This window comes from Macaca thibetana, chromosome 3, assembly GCF_024542745.1.
Source record: "Macaca thibetana thibetana isolate TM-01 chromosome 3, ASM2454274v1, whole genome shotgun sequence".
Taxonomy (NCBI): Eukaryota; Metazoa; Chordata; class Mammalia; order Primates; family Cercopithecidae; genus Macaca; species Macaca thibetana.
In genome coordinates, this window is record NC_065580.1 from 137,747,370 (window position 1) to 137,770,686 (window position 23,317).

The 23,317-nt window shown below is 47.3% G+C and overlaps 1 protein-coding gene across 1 annotated transcript in view; it reads right to left on the reverse strand.

The window, feature by feature from the left end:
• POM121C (POM121 transmembrane nucleoporin C) overlaps positions 1-14,835 on the reverse strand; it is a 54,506-nt gene extending 39,671 nt beyond the window's left edge. Inside the window, exon 1 of the mRNA XM_050783623.1 lies at positions 14,647-14,835. The gene's annotated coding sequence lies outside the window, so the exon portion shown is untranslated. The remainder of the gene's footprint in view (positions 1-14,646) is intronic.
• Between the last annotated feature and the right edge of the window lie 8,482 nt (positions 14,836-23,317).

Genomic DNA, 23,317 nt, shown 5'->3' on the forward strand with positions numbered 1-23,317 from the left:
TTCTCCCCACTCTGGCCTGTGGGCTCTTTGAAGACATGGGCTGTATCTTGCCTGTGTTTTGATCCCTCACATAGGATATGGTGCATGGTGAGCACTCACTAAATTTTGTGCAGAGTACTGCATGAATAAAAACTTCATCCAGGCCGGGCGCAGTGGCTCACGCCTGTACTCCCAGCACTTTGGGAGGCCAAAGAGGGAGGACTGCTTGAGCCCAAGAGTTCAAGACTAGCCTGGGCAACATAGCAGAGATCTCGTCTGTACTAAAACAACAACAACAACTAGCTGGGCATGGTGGTATGAACCTGTAGTCCCAGCTACTCAGAAGGCTGAGGCAGGAGGATCCCTGGAACCCAGGAAGTCAACGCTGCAGTGAGCTATGATCGCTCCACTGCACTCCAGCCTGGGTGACAGAGTGCGACCCTGTCCCTTAAAAAAAAGTAAGTTCATTTATAAACAGAAGTGAACAGGAATCTGACTCTTGTACTTTGGTGGGAGTTCGGGTTATCTTTTACCTGAGGCTGAGGCTATGCCAAAACTGAGGGCTATAACAACCAGCACCATGTACCACGTGCTGCTTCTGTGCCATAGAGTCTCCTACATGCTTGACACACATTCGTCTATTTCATCCTCCCAATAATCCTACTCCATGTCCAGCAAGGAGTGAAAAGGCTGTGGCAGGTCACATGGAGAAGAGGGCCCCCATGAACAGACGAAATGAGGAAGAAGATCGGGAGAGGTCGCATGAGCTACAGTGCAAAGGCACAGTGGCTGCGGTGCAGGCTCTTTAGCAAGGTGCTTTGGGCTGGAGATGGGGTTAGGTTTTTACTGCCTGTTGCGAGATAGCGCCAGGAGACACAATCAACATGTAAATGGGTAGCATGTTTCATCACACAGAAGCAAAAAGTATTGCTCCCAAAATGAGAAGTTATGCCCTAAAAGTTATCAAGACAACAATTTTCAGTGCCAAATGTTGTTTCCAGTTCCAGAGGAGATAGAGTAAGCACACCCATTATATTTCTCTTCCAATTACAACTAAAACTCCTGTTCAAAATACATGAAGCAGCTGGGCATGTTGGCTCATGCCTGTAATCCCAGCACTATGGGATGCCAAGGCAGGCGGATCACCTGAGGTCAGGAGTTTGAGACCAGCCTGGCCAACATGGTGAAACCCCATCTCTACTAATAATACAAACATGAGCTGGGCATGGTGGTGCGTACCTGTAATCCCAGCTACTCGGGAGGCTGAGGCAGGAGAACTGCTTGAACCAGGAGGTGGAGACTGCAGTGAGCTAAGATCTCACCATTGCACTCCAACCTGGGCAACAGAGCCAGACTATCTCAATTAAAAATAAATAAATAGGCCGGGCGTGGTGGCTCACACCGTAATCCCAGCACTTTGGGAGGCTGAGATGGGTGGATCGCGAGATCAGAAGATCGAGACCATCCTGGCTAACACAGTGAAACCCCGTTTCTACTAAAAATACAAAAAATTAGCCAAGTGTGTTGGTGGGCGCCTGTAGTCCCAGCTACTCGGGAGGCTGAGGCAGGAGAATGGTGTGAACCCGGGAGGTGGAGCTTGCAGTGAGCCAAGATCGCGTCACTGCACTGCAGCCTGGATGACAGAGCAAGACTCCATCTCAAAAATAAATAAACAAATAAAATAATAAATAAATAAATAAATAAAGCAATGATCCAATCAATCAAACAAACAAATTCTGGAAAGGTGGAGAAGAGGGCTGACCTAGTGGTAAGTTCCCGGGGGTTTGACAGTTTGTTGTTTAGCCTCCTCTATACCCTGTCTTACGGTTAAAGCAGTGTCCAGGAAATCCCAGTGCCCCCTCCAGCCCCCACCCCCCACAAAAGGAGCCTCATCTTTTGAGCCAAATGACAGGGAAGAGGGCAGCCCTGCGGGACAGTGCCCTTTTGACTACACACACCCTACTCTAGGAAAACAGTCTGAAAAAAGCTGTACCTTCCCCTGTCGTAGATACTGTAGAGACTGTGGGACAAAGACCTGTTGACCCTTCCCACCTGGGGCCAACACAAGCAGAGGTGGCATCTCTCCGTTCTCCATCGAGCACTGGAAAGACTATGTGGAAGGGCCCTGTTGACTATCCACAACCTGCACAAGATTGAGTCACCGTAACAAGGTGGCACCCCATCCTCTCTCAGATACAGTGAGGAGCTAGAAGAAAGGATTCTTCAACCCATTTCCCGCTCCCTGTCCCACCTGCCACAGAATACGCCTCTCTGATCCTAAATAACATTGTATACATTTCAGTTACATAGGATTAAAGACAAGTTCTGTTTAATAATAACTCCAAGAACAGTTTATATATATATTTTTTCTTTTAGAACAGGAGTGAAAATTTATTAAAAAGTTTTAAAGCAGTAAAGAAAGGAAGGAAAGGAAGGAAAGTACACTAGGAGGAAGGCCAAACCCAGTTTTCATATTGTATTTTCGCATTGAAAATCAGTCAGATTTCCTTCAGCCTCAAAAGTGTGTTTATGTAAATGAAATGAGCGCTAGCAGCAAGCTGCACTTTTTTTTTTTTCCTAAATGAGAAACAGGTTAAATATGTGTAGGAAGTCCTGGCCATGCCCTCCAAGTGCCCATGTGTGAAAACAACCAGGATCAACACAGCAAAAGCTTTGAGAGCTCAACAGCAATGTGGAATACTCTGAGGTTTCAAATTGGCCTCCAGAGCTGGGTGCGGTGGCTCATGCCTGTAATCCCCACACCGTGGGAGGCCAAGATGGGAGGAACACTTGAGCCCAGGAGTTCAAGATCAGCCTGGGCAACAGAGTGAGACCTTGTCTCTACTAAATATAAAAAATTAGCTGGGCGTGGTAGTGTATACCTCTGGTCCCAGCTACTCAGGAGGCTGAGAAAGAGGAGTGATTGAGTCTGGGAGGTTACAGCTGCAGTGAGCTATGACTGGGCCATTGCACTCCAGCCAGGGCAACAGAGCAAGACCCTCTCTCCAAACAACAACAAAAAAACAAATTGGCCTCTGGGTTGCACACAGGTGGGGGAGGCCAGAAGAACTCTGCAAAAACTTAGAAAACTAAATTATCTGAGAACCAGAGCCCTGCTGGCCACAGAAAGTGCATCCTAAATCTAAACAGGTTGAGTATCAGAATATTTAAACAGGAACTACAGCCTCATAACATAACACTCAAAGTGTCCAGAATAAAATTAAAACTTACTCCTCATACTAAGAACCAGAAAAATCTGAACCCAGAAAAATTACTCCTCATACTAAAAACCAGAAAGAATTGAATGAGGAAAGACAACAGACAGTAACACTAAGATGACAAACATGTTGGAATGATTGCCTAAGGATTTTCGGTGAGCTATTTTATAAATGGCCCAAGAAGTAATTATGAACACTCTCGAAACACACTGAAAAATATAAAGTCTCATTGAAGATATATGGAAGAACTACATTGTAATTTCAGAACTAGAAATTACAATAACTAAGTAAAAAACTCAATGGGTGAACTCAATAGCAGAATGGAGATACAAAAGAGAAACAAATTAGTGACCTTGATGATACAGCAGCAGAAATGATCCAATCTGTATCATGACAGTCTTGCCATAAGAAAAAAAAAGTATGTAGAAATAATCCCATTTGACCCACAGAAAGAAAACAAATAGAAAAAAAAAAATGAACAATGGGAAAACAGCAAAAGCTCTAACATTCATGTCACTGAATTCCCAGAAGGAGAGGAAAAAGCAGTGCACAAAAAATATCTGAAGAGGCCGGGCGCGGTGGCTCACGCCTGTAATCCCAGCACTTGGGGAGGCTAAGGCAAGAGGATCACTTGAGATCAGGAGTTCCAGACCAGCCTGGGCAACATGGTGAAACCCCATCTCTACTAAAAATATAAAAATTAGCCAGGCGTGGTGGTGCATGCCTGCAATCCCAGCTACTCGGGAGGCTGAGGCAGGAAATCACTTGAACCAGGGAGGTGGAGGTTGCAGTGAGCAGAGATCACACCAGTGTACTCCAGCCTGGGCGACAGAGTAAGATTCTGTGTCAAAAAGAAAAAGAAAGAAATGAAGAAAAATCCAGAGAGATTTTTTTTTCAGAAGAAAAAGTATAAAAATTAAAAGAAATTTTAAAAAGCAGTAAGAGGGTAAATATCTGGGTGATCTGGGTGAATATAATCTCTTGAGTTTAAAAATTATATTTGATGGGTGAAAGCAAAATCAACATTATCTCACGTGGTTCTCAATGTATGTAGAGGTGATATTCAAGACACACATAATACCGTAAAGCAGGGCAGAGGGGCCTAGAAAACAGTAGAGTTTCTACATTCCACTTGAACTGGTAGCCAACAATCATAAGTATGTATAATATAATCTCTACAGCCACTTATAAAATCCTATATAAAAATATAGACTAAATGGCATACTAAGATTTAGCATGGCATATGAAGTTAAATGGCATACTAAGAAATGTCCAAGTACCCCATAAAAAGGCAAGAAAAGGGAAACAGGTATAAAAAAAACCCAGAGACAACAAGTAGAAAATAGATAATAAAAACCCATCTAAAATTAAATATAAATCTTCTAAACATAGCAATCAAAAAGACAGGTTGTTGGAATCTGTTTTTTAAAAAATGACTCATGGCCAAGTGTGGTAGCTTATGCCTATAATCCCAGCACTTTAGGGGGCCGAGGCAGGGGGAATCACTTGAGCTCAGGAGTTTGAGACCAGCCTGGGCATGATAGCGAGACCCCATCTCTACAAAAAGCAAAAAAAGATTAGCCAGGCATGGGGGCACATACCTATAGTCCCATCTACTCGGGAGGCTGAGGTGAGAGAATCACCGAAGCCCAGGTCAAGGCTGGAGTGAGCCGTGATCACACCACTGCACTCCGGCCAACAGCGTAAGACTCTGTCTCAATAAATAAATAAATAATAAATAAATAAATAAACAAATAAATATCAATCGTCACATAAGATGGCAGAGTAGGAAGCTGTAGCATAGAGGTCAGTCCCTTCACTGAAGCAACCACTGAGCTAGAAAGAGTGACTGGCATCAGCTCTTTCAGAACTCTGAAACGTGACCAGAAACTCCTAACCACCAGAGACATACTTAAACAATGAAGGGAGAGGTTGCTGATCTTCACGAGTGAGTGGCATGTGCCAAGCAGCCAATACTCCCCCATTCCTGAGCCTGAGTTCCTGAAGCAGCTGGCTGATGCCAGGGCGAGCGGCGGAACTCTGTCCTCCAAACCGTGGGTTCTGCACTTTGGTGGATCCGATGGGTCTCTGAGGACCAGCACGGATGTTTGCCTTGGTTTATTTGGCCCTCTCAGCAATAGTGGCTTCCCCAGGGACATCCTTCAGAAGATTTAAAAAGACAAAATCCTCCTCTGCTCCATGCCATTTAAAGCCACCTATTTAAGGAAATTGATGTTAGGTGGCTGGCTGACTGCAGAGACAATGAAACAGAAATTTCAGTGACCAAACACAAGGAAGAAACACTTTCCAAAAATAGTTTGGAAAAGTAACAAGAGAGCTCCAGACCTCAACAAGCAAAACCCAGCAATCCCAGGTGACTGAGAGAATCACATGTTGAGGGTCATTACATTGTAACACTTAAAATGCAACGTTCTCAACAAAAAACTATAAAATATACAAAGAAACAGGAAATAGGGAAGCATAGACCATTCACAGGAAAAAAACAGCAAAGAAAATCAGCAAACAATACAATAACTGAACATCATCATCAACCAATGGAACCTAACTGACATTTACAGGAGACTTCACACAACAACAGCAGGTACACATTCTTTGCCCACGGAAGATTCAGCAAGATTTACCAGAACCTGGGTCATAAAACAAATATTTTTTTGAGATGGAATTTCGCTCTGTCTCCCAGGCTGGAGTGCAGAGGCACAATCTTGGCTTACTGCAACCTCCGCCTCCTGGGTTCAAGCAATTTTCCTGCTTCAGCTTCCCAAGTAGCTGGGACTACAGGCATGCACCACCATGCCTGGCTAATGTGTTTTTGAGATGGGGTTTTGCCATGTTAGCCAGGCTGGTCTCAAACTCCTGACCTCAGGTGATCTGCCCACCTCAGCCCCTCAAAGTGATGGGATTACAAGTGTGAGCCACTGTGCCCGGCCAAAACAAATCTTAAGAAATGTAAAATAACTGAAATCATACAAAATATGTTCTGTGACCGTAATAGAATTAAACTAAATCAGTTTTAAAAAGAAACCAGAAAATCTCTGAACACACGGAAATTAAATACACTTCTAAATAATTCATGGGTCAAAGAGTAAGTCGCAAGGGAAATTGGAAAACATACTGAATTATGTAAAAGTGAAAATATAACATGTTGACTGATATCAGCAAAAATGGCATAGTAGGTAGCTTCAAGTCCCCATCCCCCCACAGAAACATTGATAAACCAAGCAAAACGGTCTGAATCAACTTCATGAGAACTGCAGAAAAATAATCAAAGGTTTACAGTAGCCAAGTCATGTGGTGTGGCTCTTTGTCCCCACGCAAATCTCATCTTGAATTGTAATCCCCAGGGGTCAAGGAGGGATCTGGTGGGAGGTGATTGGATCATGGGGGCGGTTCACCTCATGCTGTTCTCGTGATAGTGAGGGAGTTCTCACGAGATCTGATGGTTTTTAAGTGGTAGTTGCCCCTGTACGCTCTTCTCTCTCCTGCCACCCAGTGAAGAGGGTGCTTGCTTCTCCTGCGCTTTCCACCATTATTGTAACTCTCCTGACCCCTCCCTAGCCAAGCGGAGCTGTGAGTCAATTAAACCTCCTTTCTTTATAAATTATCCAGGCTCAGGCAGTTCTTTCCAGCAGTATGAAAACTAATACTCCAAATGAACACTGAATCAAGAAAAAAGCAACTTCAAAATGGTAGGAACACTGGCTTTTATTTACTTGCCCTTGCCCCACAACCTTCCATGGGAGCCTTGAAGATGGCAGCCCACATTCCCAGTGTGGTTTCTGGGATTGAAGGCAGCAGAGCAGACCTTATTCTCAAAGCTTTGTGTTTTCCTGTTCTCACCTGCCCGAGGGCTGCCAAAAGGACTGATACAGGGCAGCTGCCTTTGTTTCACCTAACCCAGAACTCATGCAGGGCAGAAAAGTGGCTACACAGAGGGTGTTGCTTGAAAACACTGTAAATCAAATGCATACCCCGCTGATGCCTGGCAAAAGATTACAGCTGAGGCAAACCATAGGTGTGCTGACCCCATGGGAGAAGCAGCTGTGGAGAGTTTCTGTGGGAAATTCGGGTACTGAAAAGTGCGCATGTGTACTATGGAATTTCAATAGCCATGCACATGCTGAGTGCAGAGTGCATTCTCAGAATAGAACTGAGAAAAGATGCTGAGCTTTCATCTGTGGCTCCTCTCCATCCTCCCTGCAGGCAGGGAGTAAAGCCTAGGGCAAAGCTGTACACAGACTGGGCCAGGTGCAGTGGCTCACGCCTGTAATCCCAGCACTTTGGGAGGCCGAGGCGGGTGGATCACTTGAGGTCAAGAGTTTGAGACCAGCCTGGCCAACATGGTGAAGCCCTGTCTCTACTAAAAGATACAAAAAATTAGCTGGGCATGGTGGCGGGTGCCTGTAGTCCCAGCCACTTGGGAGGCTGAGGCAGAAGAATGGCATAAACCCGGGAAGTGGAGCTTGCAGTGAGCCAAGATTGCGCCACTGCACTCCAGCCTGGGCAACACAGCCAGACTCTGTCTCAAAAAAAAAAAAAATTTAAGAAAAAATTTAATATAAAGTGGGCAGAATAAATCCTGTGGTGGTGACTGGGTGAGTGATCTTGAGAGAAATCATGATCTGGAATACATTTCCCATGATCTGACATTTCCCATGGCAGCTAACATTTTTCCACTTTATTCAAATACACATTTATTCGTCAAATATTTGCTGGGTACCACTCTGTGCTATGTATTGGGGATACAGTCATTTGCATCACAAAGTCCCTGCTCAGTGTAATAAGCACTCATTGAGCTCTTATGTGTGAGAAACTGTGCTAGGGGGTATCAAAAACACACAAAATAGGCCAGGCATGGTGGCTCACCCCGGTAATCTCAACACTTTGGGAGGCCAAGGTGGGCAGATCACCTGGGGTCAGGAGTTCGAGGCCAGCCTGACCAACATAATGAAACTCCATCTCTACTAAAACTACAAAAAAAATTAGCCAGGTGTGGTGGTGGGTGCCTATAATCCCCAGCTACGCCGGGGCTGAGGTAGAAGAATTGCTTGAACCTAGGAGGTGGAGGTTGCAGTGAGCTGAGATGGCGCAACTGCACCCTAACCTGGGCAACAGAGCAAGACTGTCTTAAAAAAGAAAAGAAAAGGGCCGGGCGCGGTGGCTCAAGCACTTTGGGAGGCTGAGATGGGCGGATCACGAGGTCAGGAGATTGAGACCATCCTGGCTAACACGGTGAAACCCCGTCTCTACTAAAAAATACAAAAAAAAAAAAAAAAAAAAAAAAAAAAAAAAAAAACTAGCCGGGCGAGGTGGCGGGCGCCTGTAGTCCCAGCTACTCGGGAGGCTGAGGCAGGAGAATGGCGTAAACCCGGGAGGTGGAGCTTGCAGTGAGCTGAGATCCGGCCACTGCACTCCAGTCTGGGCGACAGAGCGAGACTCCATCTCAAAAAAAAAAAAAAAAAGAAAAAGAAACACAGAAACACACAAAATAAAACAGAGCCTCTTCTCTCAAAGAACTCACCCTCGCCAGTCGGAGACAAACTATACAAAGCCTTCCCAGGTATCGCATCCCATTTCTTAAGTCCAAATTCTGTTTCCACATTGAAGACTCCAGCTTTTTTTTTTTTTTTTTTTTTTTTTTTTCTTTGAGAGGGAGTCTCGCTCTGTCGCCCAGGCTGGAGTGCAGTGGTGCAATCTCGGCTCACTGCAAGCTCCGCCTCCCGGGTTCACACCATTCTCCGGCCTCAGCCTACTGAGTAGCTGAGACTACAGGCGCCCGCCACCATGCCCGGCTAATTTTGTTTTTGTATTTTTAGTAGAGATGGGGTTTCACCGTGTTCGCCAGGATGGGCTCGATCTCCTGACCTTGTGATATGCCCGCCTTGGCCTCCCAAAGTGCTGGGATTACAGGCGTGAGCCACCGCACCCTTTTTTTCTTTTTTTTTTTTTTTTTTTTGAGACTCCTTGTTGCCCAGGCTGGAGCGGAATGGTGCAATCTCGGCTCACTGCAACCTCTACTTCCCGGGTTCAAGTGATTCTCCTGCCTCAGCCTCCCGAGTACCTGGGATTATAGGCGCCCGCCACCACACCTGGCTAATATTTTGTATTTTTAGTAGAGACGGGGTTTCTCCATGTTGGCCAGGCTGGTCTCAAACTCCTGACCTCAGACGATCTGCCCGCCTCGGCCTCCCAAAGTGTTGGGATTACAGGCGTGAGCCACCATGCCTGGCTGACTCCAGCATTTTTATCCTCATCTCAATCTCATCCCTAAACTTGAAACCCACATATGCAACTGCCTACTTGGAGATCTAACAAACACCTCAAACTTAACATGTGGAAAGCCAGGTGCAGTGGGTCATGCCTATAATTCCAACACTTTGGGAAGCCAAGACGGGAGGATCACTTGAGCCCAGGAGTTTGAGACCAGCCTGGGCAACTTAGTGAGACCCCCTCTCTCTATTTATTTTTAAAACATTAAAAAAATTTTTTAAAGAAAAAAATAAACTTAACACGTGCAAGACCAAATTCCCAATCTAGCATTCTCCCAAACTGGTTTCTTCTGGAGTCTTTGCCAACTTAATAAATAACAACTCCATTCTTAAAGTTCATGTAACAAAAATCCTGGAGTCATCCTTGACTCCTCTCTTTCTCTTACACACTGCATGCAAAGCATCTTCAAATCTTTTGGATCTACTTTCTTTTTTTTTTTATGAGACAGGGTCTCACTCTGTTGTCCAGGCTGGAGTGCAGTGGCGTGATCACAGCTTACTGCAGCCATGACTTCCCAGGCTGAAGTGATTCTCTCACCTCAGCCTCCCAAGTCCCTGGGACTACAGGCATGCACCACCAAAGCCAGCTAATTTTTTATTTTTTTAGAGATGGGGTCTTGCTATGTTGCCCAGGCTAGTCTTCAACTCCTGGGCTCAAGTGATCCTCCTGCCTTGGCCTCCCAAAGTGCTGGGATTAGAGGCCTGAGCCACCACACCTGGCCAGGTCTAATTTCAAAATACATGCTGCATGTGACCACTTCTATCTGCTGCTGCCTCTCTCATCCACACCTCTGGCTTGTCTTGCCTGGAGTGCTGCCTTATAACCAGGATCCCTGTTTTGACCAGAGTTCTCCTATTAACTGTTCTCAACAGAGAGGCCAGAGACACCTTTTTAAAAACACTAAGTTGAATCTCATTAGTACTCTGTTCAACCTGCAAAGATTCCCATTTTATTCAGAGTAAAAGACAGTCCTTACGATCCCCATCAAAGCGTGACATGACTCTGCTCCCTCTTGGACCTCAACTCTCTCCGCCTTTGCCTTTGCTGAAATTCGCTCCAGCCTCACTGACTTTTCCTGCTGCTCTAAACATGCCATGCATATTCCTCTCTGGAATGCTGTTCCTTTGGAGATAAGCATGGCTCTCTTCCACCTCTTTCAGCTCTCTAAGTATCTTATCAGTGAGGCTTTTCTCAACCACCTTATAAAAAGCAATCACTTCCCACTCCCAAGGAACTGTTTTCCCCTCACAGTAATTGTCACCATTTGACATATATATTTTATTTTATTTATTATTATTATTATTATTTGAGACGGAGTCTCACTCTGTCGCCCAGGCTGGAGTGCAGTGGCACGATCTCGGCTCACTGCAACCTTAGACTCCCAGGTTCAAGCGATTTCTGGCTAATTTTTGTATTTTTAGTAGAGATGGGGTTTCGCCATATTACCCAGGCTGGTCTCGAACTCCTGACCTCGGCCTCCCAAAGTGCTAGGGTTACAGGCATGAGCCACCATGCCTGGCCTTGACACATATATTTTAGTGTCCATCTTTTCCTGCAATAAAGTGTAAAATTATGAGGGTAATGTGTTCAGTTCACTGCTTTATTCCCAGTACTTAAACCACACTGGCAGGCAAATAGTTGATGATCAATACATATTTTTTGAATGAATGTGACATTTTCTAATAGAATTAGGAAATGGATACTTGTGGGACGGGTAAATAGTGGAAGTTGGCCGGGCACGATGGCTCACACCTGTAATCCCAGCACTTTGAGAGGCTGAGGTGGGCAGATCACAAGGTCAGGAGATCGAGACTATCCTGGCTAACACGGTGAAACCCCGTCTCTACTAAAAATACAAAAATTAGCCGGGCGTGGTGGCGGGCACCTGTAGTCCCAGCTACTTGGGAGGCTGAGGCAGGAGAATGGCGTGAACCTGGGAGGCGGAGCTTGTAGTGAGCCGAGATCGCGCCACTACACTCCAGCCTGGGCAACAGAGCAAGACTCCATGTCAAAAAACAAAAACAACAACAACAACAACAAAATATATATATATAGTGGGAGTCATGGCCAAAAATAGTTTAGAATGGATCATTTACTGCAATGGTTTTCAAGCACTTTTCTTTCTTTTTTTTTTTGTTTTTTCAGAATCAGGGTCTCACTCTTGCCCAGGCTGGAGTGCAGTGGCACAATCACAGCTCACTGCAACCTCAGAACTCTGAGCTCAAGCAATCCTGTTTTACCTCAGCATTCCCAAGTAGCTGGGACTACAGGTGCGTGCCATCGTGCCCAGCTAATTTAACTTTTTTCTTTTTCTTTGAGACAGGGTCTCACCCTGTCACCCAGGCTGGTGTGCAGTGGCACTATCACAGCTCACTGCAGCCTTGACTTCCTGGGCTCAAGCAATCCTCCCACCTCAGCCTCCTGAATAGCTGGGACTACAAGCACATGCCATGACTTCCAGCTAATTTTTAAATTTTTTTGTAGAAATGGGGTCTCCCTGTGTTGCCCAGGCTGGCCTCGAACTCCTGAGCTCAAGTGATCCGCCCACCTTGACCTCCCAAAGTACTGGGATTACAGGCATAAGCCACCATGCCCAGTCCAGCATATATATATATATTTTAAACTGGAACTCATTTTTTAAATGGAAGCACAATTTGAAAAAGGAATAAAACCCAAAAATTGACACAGGGCTAGAAAACCAGAAATCCCCAGTTCAGTTTCTTCCCCTTTGAACTCATGAGGCATCTCAAAGCACAGCTTGAAAGCCACAGATCTAGAGCTTGGATGGCATTCTAATGAGCTAAGCATCTAAACCGACAACAGTTGGGAGCCACTGAAAGCTTTTGAGCAGGTAAATGATAGATTTATTTATTTATTCATTTTGAGACAGAGTCTTGCTCTGTCACCCAGGCTGGAGTATAGTGGCGCGATCTCAGCTCACTGCAGCCTCTGCCTCCTGGGTTCAAGTGATTCTCCTGGCTCAGCCTCTGGAGTAGCTGGGATTACAGGCATGCGCCACCACACCTGGCTAATTTTTCTATATTTAGTAGAGACGGGTTGGTCAGGGTGGTCTCGAACTCCTGACCTCAGGTGATCCGCCTGCCTCCACCTCCCAAAGTGCTGGGATTACAGGTGTGAGCCACTGCACCCAGCCTAAATGATATATTTAGATACATGCTTCAGGAAGATTAGTCTTAAGAGAATGGGTAGACTGATGGCAGAAGGAGATGGCAAACAGGAGGACCAAAGAAAAGACTGCTGCAATAGGCAAGCTAATACTTAAAGTACCGAAGGAGGGGCCGGGGGAGAGCAGTGAGAATGCAAAGAACAGAAAAATGGAGACAGCTGTCTAGGATCTGTCACTTCCCAGAAGGAAGAGGACGTTCACAGTAAAATCTGTCAGTTTCATGCCTTAGCGACTGGTGAATTTAGTGAATGCACAGGAAGTGAAAGGCTGGGAGAGGAAGCAAATACCACCACTTCAGATTTAGACAGGGTCTGAGGTATGAAAAAGGTACATACAACTGTCCTACAAACAGATGAAATGCAGTCCTCACATGATATGCCCTGTTAGGAGCCTTTAGGAGCCATCTGAACAACCCTGTTCATTGAGATGGTATAGAAGAGCAAGAACTCCAAATATGTCCAGAACAGACAGGCCGGGTGCAGTGGCTCATGCCTGTAATCCCAACACTTTGGAAGGTAGAGGTGGGAGGATAGCTTGAGGTTTGGAGTTGGAGACCAGCCTGAGCAACGTAGCAAGACTGCTTCTACAGAAAATGTTTAAAAATTAGGTGGGCGTGGTGGGGGCCTGTAGTCCCAGCTATGCAGAAGCTGAGGTCGGAGGGTCGCTTGAGCCCAGGAGTTCGATGCTGCCGTGAGCTATGATCATGCCACTGCACTCCAGCCTGGGCAACATAGGGACACCCGATTTTCACAAAAAAAAAAACTTTAAAAATTAGCCAGGCGTGGTCAGCTGTGCACACCTGTGCACTCTTGAGTCCAGGAGTTGGAGGCTGCAGTGAGCCATGATAGCACCACCGCACTCCCAGCCTGGGCGACCGAGACAGAGATCTCTCTCTCTCCTCTCTCTCGTCTCTTTCTCTCTCTAGAAAGAGTCTTTATTAATTTATTTATTTAAGACAGAGTCTCACTCTGTCACCCAGGCTGGAGTGCAGTGGCACGTTCTCTACTCACAACTGCTGCCTCCCGGGTTCAAGCAATTCTCATGCCTCAGCTCCATGTAGCTGGGACTACAGGTGCATGCCACCATGCCCAGCTAATTTTGGTATTTTTAGTAGAGACGGGTCTCACTCTGTTGGCCAGGCTGGTCTGGAACTCCTGACCTCGGGTGATCCGCCCGCCTCTGCCTCCCGAAGTGCTGGGATTACAGGAGTGAGCCACCACGACCCGCTGAGACCTTATCTCTTAAAAAAAAAAAAAAAAGAGACCGGGCGCGGTGGCTCACGCCTGTAATCCCAGCACTCTGGGAGGCCCAGGCGGGCGGATCATGAGGTCAGGAGATGGAGACCATCTTGGCTAACACGGTGGAACCCGTCTCTACTAAAAATACAAAAAATTAGCCGGGCGAGGTGGCGGGCGCCTGTAGTCCCAGCTACTCGGGAGGCTGACGCAGGAGAATGGCGTGAACCCCAGAGGCGGAGCTTGCAGTGAGCCGAGATCGCACCACTGCAGTACAGCCTGAGCGACAGAGTGAGACTCCGTCTCAAAAAAAAAAAAAAAAAAAAAAAAAAAAAAAAAAAGACAAAACGGGGGTGCGGGGAGGGGGCAACACAGAACAGAAACAGAACCTTGGGGAACAGAGACACAGCGCTGAGTTGAGCAGAAACCAGGGCAGGAGCACCAGGCAGGGACGGAAGACTCGGCTCCATCGAAGGAGTGGGATCCTGGGACCCAAGAGAGCGGGAGCACAGGGAGCAGGGATGAAGATGGCGAAAGCACGACCTGCCAGGGCACTTGCTGAGGAGCCACACTCCACACCTACCACGCACTAGAACTGCCTTTTAATTGTCACGTGCTTGCCAAAACTCAAGACAACGACACACAATGCTGGAGGTTGGAAGCCGAGGATGACCTGCCCAGGGCCGAACTCGGGGAATGCAAGAGGCCTAGTCGGCCCCAGGGCGCGGAAGGGACTCACCCGACCAGGCCATGTCCAGACGGGGGCCCCAGGGGGCGGTGGCCAGACCACGGCCGTAGCAAGTGTCCCCCCAAGGCGGCTGCGACTTATGAGGCCTCTACTTGCACCAGTCTGGGCCACGAGGACCCGTTCCCAACCTCCCTAAGCCGCCTGGCCGCAGCTCTGTCGGGCGCGAGGACCCCGGGCAGGCGGAAACCTCGTGGTCCCGACGTGCACCGCGCACACCTGCGTCACTGAGGGGCGACTCCCACGACAGAGGCACGAGGTGGCTGGTTGCCGGGCAACGAGGCACGGCTGCTCCCTGCTCTCATCCGGCTCCCAGAATCTTAGATTGAGGGCGGGAAGAACAAGTAGGTTGGGTCCTGCCTTCCTCTTTCACCTTTCAGACTGGGGGAATCCAATCCAATCACCCTTGTGTACAAGAGTGGGAATCTAACTCGGCCCCAGGTGGCCCGCACCCCCAAAAGGTATTCAGTGCCTCCAACGCTGTGGCTCCTTACGAGCCCCAATCCCTAGTCAGATTTGACCCTTGCTGGTGCCAGGTTTTCCTGGGACCTCCGGGAACAGCAGCTCCGTACACAGTTGGCGATTTTCCACGGTGAGACGTTGGTGGTTGATTTTTGTTTAGTTCTTTGAAAGTTACTCAGATCGTTCTGAAGACTGCCTGGAAAACTGCACATTTAGACTGAAACCAAAACTCATGGGCACTTTGTCTATTTTTTTTTTTTAACAGTTGCTAAGGGGTTTCCCCCGTCACAATCATTCTGTCACAGTCTGGCCAAAACTGAACAGCTAAAGCCTGTTCTACTAGTCTGAGCATTAGAGAACCCCATTGGTGGGTTTCAAACTCTGGAGTTCCTCTGTCTATTGCAAACTAACTGATTCTGGCACCTCTCCACGGCTTTCTTTTCTTTTTTTTCTAGACTGAGTTTCACTCTTGTTGCCCAGGCTGGAGCGCAATGGCGTGATCAGGCTGCTCCCTGGTTATAAATTCTCACTTGCTCACACTGTACTTGGAGTTGACCCCAATCTCTTCCCTACTGCAAGACCCTTTGCAGTGATCCCTATATCTATCTCGATTGACCCCCGCCCCCCCCGTTGAATAAAGTCTTCCATGCAGTCTTTAACAACTGTCATTGAATAATTTTTTTCTTTTCTTTTTTTTCAGACGGAGTCTTGCTCTGTCACCCAGCCTGGAGTGCAGTGGCGCGATCTCAGCTCACTGCAACCCCCGCCTCGCGGGTTCAAGCGATTCTCCTGCCTCAGCCTACTGAGTAGCTGGGACTACAGGCATGTGCCACCATGCCCGGCTGATTTTTGTATTTTTAGTAGAGACGGGTTTCCCCATGTTGGCAAGGCTGGTCTCGAACTCCTGACCTCAAGTGATCCTCTTGCCTTGGCCTTGTAAAGTGCTGGGATTACAGGTGTGAGCCACCATGCCCAGTTGACCCCGGTGATTTTTAACATTCAACCCAGTGATTTTTCGCTCTGCCCTTTTTGCCAGTCTTCATTCCTTGCTAAAACAGGCCATGTGTCTTCTCCATTCTGGATGTAGGGATTCTAAACATTGCTGGTGAAAAGCAAGGACTCCCTGACAAATGCATGCTTTCTCAGCGGCATTGTGCTCCTAGTGTGGATTAGAAATTCATTCATTCATCCTTGTGGCCTTGCTGTCATATGGCCTATAACATTTCCCCAGCTTCCTATAGTATGCAACAAACTTTCAACTCCACCCTACTCCAATTTTACTAAATGGTCTCACCTACATCTATTTTGCACCTGTATATTTTGTATACATTTGTTTTTTCTTTGAGACAGAGTCTCACTCTGTTGCCCAGGCTGGAGTGCGGTGGTGCTATCTGAGCTCACTGCAACCTCTGCCTCCTGGTTCAAGTGATTCTCCTGCCTCAGCCTCTTAAGTACTTGGGATCACAGGCACGTGCCACCATGCCCAGCTAATTTTTAGATTTTAGTGGAGATGGGGTTTTGCCATGTTGGCCAGGCTGGTCTTGAACTCCTGACCTCAAGTAATCTGCCCACTTTGGCCTCCCAAAGTTCTGGGATTACAGGTGTGAGCCACTGTGCCAGGTTTTTTTTTTTTTTTTTTGAAACAAGGTTTCACTCTGTCACCCAGGATCATGGCTCACTGTAGCCTCCACCTCATGGCCTCAAGCGATCCTCCTGCTTCAGCCTCCTGAGTAGTTGGGGCTACAGGCATGTACCACCATGCCCAGCTAATTTTGGTTTTAATCTTTGTAGAGATGAGGGTCTCCCACATTTGCTTGTAACGGGCATCCAGAAGAACTTTGCACAGGGCCTTTGCACGTGCTGCAACTCCCCTGGGAGTCAGCATTGCCTCCCTCATTGTCTGCATGGGGCCTCCCCATCCTCTGTATCTCAGCTGTCACTTTGTCATGGCAGCTTTCCTACGATCCCTCCTGATTTGCTTATTTGACACTTGTGCTTCATTCCTGAAACAGTCTTCCCTTGGTTTTCAAATATCACATTCTCCTGATTTTCCCCCAAACTCTCCAGCTTGAGTTCAGCCTAATGAACTTGGCTATTTATTTATTTGAGACAGGCTCTAGCCCTGTCACCCAGGCTGGAGTGCAGTGGTGCGATCATAGCTCACTACAGCCTCAAAATCCTGGGCTCAAGTGATCCACTCACCTCAGCCTCCTATGTAGCTGGGACTACAGGTGTGCACCACCACACCTGGCTATTTATTATGTTTTGTAGAGATGTGGTTTCCCTATGTTGCCCAGGCTGGTCTTGAACTTTTGGACTCAAGTGATCTACCCACCTGAGCCTCCCAAAGTGCTGAGATTATAGGTGTGAGCCACTGTGCTCAGCCAATTTCTGTTCTTTATAAATTACCAGGTCTCAGGTACTATTAACGCAGTACAAATGGACTAAGAAACTGACCGTAGTAAAAATACATTAAACTAGGTTATTTTATTTTTTTATTTTTATTATCATTTTTTTTGATATAGAGTATCACTCTGTCACCCAGGCTGGAGTGCAGTGGCGCGATCTCAGCTCACTGCAACCTCTGCCGCCTGGGTTAAAGCAGTTCTTCTCCTGCCTCAGCTTCCCAAGTAGCTGGGATTACAGGAACCAACCACCACGCCCAGCTAATTTTTGTATTTTTAGTAGAGATGGGGTTTCGCCATGTTGGCCAGGCTGGTCTTGAACTCCTGACCTCAGGTGATCTGCCCGCCTCGGCCTCCCAGAGTTCTGAGATTACAGGCATGAGCCACTGCGCCCAGCCTAAAGTTGGTTATTTAATTAATTTATTTGTTTTGAGATGGAGTTTCGTTCTTGTTGCCCAGGCTGGAGTGCAATGGCGCGATCTTGGCTCACTGCAACCTCTGCCTCCCGAATTCAAGCAATTCTCCTGCCTCAGTCTTCCGAGTAGCTGGGATTACAGGCATGCGCCACTACACCCAGCTAAATTTGTATTTTTAGTAGAGGTGGGGGGGGTTTCTCCACGTTGGTCAGGCTGGTCTTGAACTCCTGACCTCAGGTGATCCGCCTGCCTTGGCCTCCCAAAGGGCTGGGATTACAGGCGTGAGCCACCGTGCCTGGCCTTGGTTATTTTAAATACAGAAAATCCTCAAGGCTTCATTATAGACCCTTTTCTTTTCTTGTACTCTTTCCTATTGTTATGGCTTTAGGTACCATTCAATTCCCATGACCTCTGACTTCTGAGTTAAACTTTGCATCTTCATGAGAATGTTTCAAAGGCAACTCAGCTGAGGCCAGGTTTGGTAGCTCACACCTAAAATTCCAGCACTTTGGGAGGCAGAGGCAGGATGATTGCTTGAGGCCAGGATCTGGAGGTTGCAGTGAGCTATGACTGGGCCACTGCACTCCAGCCTGGGTGACAGCGGAAGATCTCTTGTCCCAGCCTTTAAAAAAAAAAAAAAGGCAATTCAGGCTGGGCGTGGTGGCTCACGCCTACAATCTCAGTACTTTGGGAGGCCAAGGTGGGAGGATCACTTGAGGTCAGGAATTCGAAACCAGCTTGGCCAACATGGTGAAACCTGGTCTCTACTAAAAATACAAAAAATTAGCCGAGTGTGGTGGTGGGCGCTTGTAATGCCAACTCCTAGGAGGCTGAGGCAGAATTGCTTGAACCCTGGAGGTGAAGGTTGCAGTGAGCTGAGATTTTGCCACTATACTCCAACCTGGGTGACAGAGCGAGACTCTGTCTCAAAAAAAAAAAAAAAAAAAAAAAAAAAAAAAAAAAAGGCAATTTGCCGAGCCTGACCTTCTTCCAGGTAGATGGCGCCACTAATTTCACAATCCAGAAACCCAGGACCCCTCCCTAAAAGCTCCTTCCCTAGCCCCCCTCTATGTAACCCAAAGCCTGTCTGTCCATGTCCATTTTACCTGCCATGTGTCTCTTTGGCCTGCCATTTCTCCTGTCTCTCCTGCCACTACCCTGTCTCACATGCCATCACCCTTTGCCTGGACTATGACAATAGCTTCCTTGTTGGCTTTCCCCATCTACTCTGGCTCCATGCCACTCTGTCCTCCATACTGCAACCAGAATGGTCTTTTCATAATGCAAATCTCATCATGTCGCCCCTTTGCCTAAAGCCAATCAGCCGCTTTCCATTGTCTGCACAATTGAGTAGAACTTTTATTTTTTATTTTTTTGAGAGGGAGGCTTGCTCCGTTGCCCGGGTTGGAGTGCAGTGGCATGATCTTGGCTGCCTGCAACCTCTGCCTCCCAGGTTCAAGCGATTCTCGTGCCTCAGCCTCCCGAGTAGCTGGGATTACAGGTGTCTGCTGCCACACCCAGCTAATTTTTGTATTTTTAGTAGAGATGGGGTTTCACCATGTTGGCCAGGCCAGTCTCGAACTCCTGACCTCAAGTGATCCTCCACGTTGGCCTCCCAAAGTGCTGGGATTACAGGCATGAGCCACTGTGCCCAGCCTAGTAGAGCTTTTAAAGGACAGTTCAAGATGCTTTTTTTTGGCGGCTTTTTTAAGACAACGTCTGGCTCTGTTACCCAGGCTGGAGTATGCAGTGGCGCCATCATAGCTCACTGCAACCTCTGCCTCCTGGGCTCAAGCAATCCTCCTGCCTCAGTCTCCCAAGTACCTGGGAATACAGACACGTGCCACCACACCCAGTTAATTTTTTGTATTTTTTGCAGTGATAAGGTTTCTCCATGTTGCCCAGGCTGGTCTTGAATTCTTGGACTCAAGGGATCCACCTGCTTGGGCCTCCTAAAGTGCTGGGATTACAGGCATGAGCCACCTTGCCTGGCCTATGCTTTAAATGGAGCAGGCTCACCTTGGCATTCTGCCACTGGGAGCAGAAAAGACCAGCTGCAGGCCAGTGTCCCCGTCTTTGGTATTTATCCAGATCACCTTCCCACTGAGCAAGGTGATCCCACTGGTTCTTTGATCTCCTTAGAGATGCTAGCTTCTGATTACCTGCCTCATTCTCTCCTTACGTGATGAGTCATTTGGGCCAATTTTCCTGCTTTCCAAGCCCAGCCTTTCCCGATCTGTGTATCCCCTGTAGGTCCCCTGGCTTAACACACTGGCAGTATTAGGTTGCAGCCAATTGTGCTGTGGAAAGGTCGCTCTGCAGCCCAGCCCGGCTCTGTTAGCTCCCTCTGTCAATCCTCTGCTAGCTGTGACTGGCTTGCTCTGAGTCCCTTTATGACCAGTAGCTTCTGTCTCTGAGCAGAATTGGTCACATCTCATTTTAAGGTAACAGGTTAATTTGCATCGCAAGGGTGCAGAGGGAGGAGCCACAGCCTGAACCCCCAGATTTTATGAGACCTGATCTATATGATAGGTTTTTTTTTATTATTATTAGTATATATTTTTATACAGGGTCTCTGTCACCCAGGCTGGAGTGCAGTAGCACAATCATGGCTTATTCCTCGACCTCCCCAGGGGCTCACATGATTCTCCCATCTCACCCTCCCTAGAAGCTGGGGCTACAAGTGCACACCACCATGCCCAGCATTTTTTTTTTCTTGTATTTTTTTTTTATAGAGACAGGGTTTTGTCATGTTGCCCAGGCTGGTCTCAAACGCCTTGCCTCAAGTGATCCTCCCGCCTCGGCCTCCCAAAGTGCTGGGATTACAGGCATGAGCCACCGCACCCGGCCTTATTTTTTTTTTTTTTAAGAGACAGGGTCTTGTTCTGTTGCCCAGGGTGGAGTACAATGGTGTGATCACTGCAGCCTCAACCTTCTGGACTGAAGTGATCCTCCTGACTCAGCCTCACAAGTAGCTGAGACTATAGGCATATGCTACAACGCCCAGTTAATTTTGTTGTTGATGGGGTCTTGCTATGTTGCCCAGGCTGCTCTTAAACTCCTGTACTCAAGTGATCCTCCCACCACAGCCTCCCAAAGTGCTGGGACTACAGGCATGAGCCACCATGTCCAGTGTCAAACTAGTATTTCTTTTTTTTCCCCTTTTTGTGAAGAACAGCATCTCACTATATTGTCCAGACAGGTCTCCTAACTCCTGGGCTCAAGCTATCCTCCTGCCTCTGCCTCCCTAAGAGCTGGGATTATGGGTATGAGCCACCACACCCGGCTCAAACTAATATTTCTAAGACACATTCCCAGAGGTGTGGGGCTAAGTGGATTCCATGAACCCCAGCATACAAATGCAGGCTTCTCACTGGAACCTATACCTCAGAGCCACGCTGGCCGGTCAATCACCACCATGCTCCATTGCCAGGCGGAAATATTTATTTGAAAAATTGAAAACACAGATGCAATGTATTATACAAAGAAAGGTCTTAATACCATAATAAAAGTATTGTTGGAGGGAAACAGAAGCCAGTGGCCACCTGCCCTGGGAAGGTAGGCACTCAGTGAAAAATGAAATTCATTTCAAGGAACTACCCTACTGGAAACCCGGGGGAAAGGGTAAACACAGAAGAGAAGAAAAACAAACCCAACCCTACCCCTGCAAACCGAAATGTAAAAGAGTTTGTTATCAGTTTGAGACAATTGCATTATCACCAAGATGTAACCGAACCCCCCTCGGTTTGCCCCTGTGAGTGGTAATCAGTTTCATTTAGGGCCTTCAAACCTGAGGTAGTTGAGGGTCACCTGAAAGACATGTCTGGAAAAATCTACTCTCAGAATCGAACCCAACAGCATTGAATTGTTTCCTGTTGCTTTGGCTCCTGACAACACCACGGTGTGGTGCTGATCTTGTGTTTGGTCTGGACCTGGGAGAGGAAGGAATTTGGCAGCAAACAGCCGGCCTGGTTTGCTGCGTCGATGGCTGGCAGGTCCGTGGTGGTGTTTTTCTATGCTACAGGTGGTACCGTCTCTGGAGGACAAGGATGGCAGAGAGAGGGCAAAGCCAGTTTGCTTGGAAAGCCAATGTTGGAACTGGAGGCTTTCCCTGGCAGGACTTCCAGAGATTTGGAAAGGTGGTAGAAGGTAGCAAGATACTGACCAGTTATTAAAGACCAGGGTCAAGTGGAGCCAGGAGACCCCTCTAGACTAAGGAGCTAAGAGAGAGCTTCCAGGTGCAAGCTGAGAACTAGCTCCTCCACAGGGTCGAGGGACCAAAGCCAACTAATCTGACCAGAGCGACATGTACCTGTGATCCCCATGTTACCTGGTGGCAGAAACCTTGGTGTCTGACTTGGTAGCTGGGACAGTTCCAAGAAAAGTTGCTCTAGACAGTGGTTCTTCCAGTCACTGGGTTAGAGGGACCCATATTCTGGTGGGATTTTAGGGGTACTGCTATGGACGGCCGCATCAGCAAACAATCTAAACTAGTCTCATTGAAACTCCTTGCTCAGATATAAAATAACCCTGCCAAGGTGGCTCTTCTCTTCTGTTTCTTTCTCTCTCTCTCTTTTTTTTTTTTTTTTTTTGAGACGGAGTCTCACTCTGTCACCCAGGCTGCAGTACAGCCGTGTGATCTTGGCTCACTGCAACCTCTGTCCCCCAGGTTCAAGCAATTCTCCTGCCTCTGCCTCCCCAGTAGCTGGGATTACAGGTGCCCACCACCACACCCGACTAATTTTTGTATTTTTAGTAGAGACGGGGTTTCACCATGGTGGCCAGGCTAGTATTGAACTCCTGACCTCAGGCGATCCACCCACCCCTGCCTCCCAAAGTGTTGGGATTACAGGAGTGAGGCACCACGTCCGGCCTCTTTCTCTTATGTAAACAAACATCTTTTCTCTAGAGGTCTTAGGGCACTGTCTTACAAACTTAAGTAACAGATGCTGTTTTTCAACTTCTTATTGATCCTAAGCCATTATTTTGTTGCTCTCTCATCTTGTCATGACCCATTTACACTCACCCGAGACTTGTCACTAGTGATGCTCAGTGACTCATTTAAAAGGCTGGCAGGTTCATTTTTAGCTTTAAGATGTGATTCCCGTTTTAATCCAAGGTGTGTCACTAAATACCTCTTCATCTTCATTTTTAGAAGTCACAATAGGAAAATTTGATTTTGTCTAGAGAATGGGGTAGCCGTTCTAATCTGAGCTATTATTTTTTTTTAATTTTATTTATTTTTTTTTTGAGACGGAGTCTTGCTCTGTCGCCCAGGCTGGAGTGCAGTGGCCAGATCTCAGCTCACTGCAAGCTCCGCCTCCCGGGTTTACGCCATTCTCCTGCCTCAGCCTCCCGAGTAGCTGGGACTACAGGCGCCCA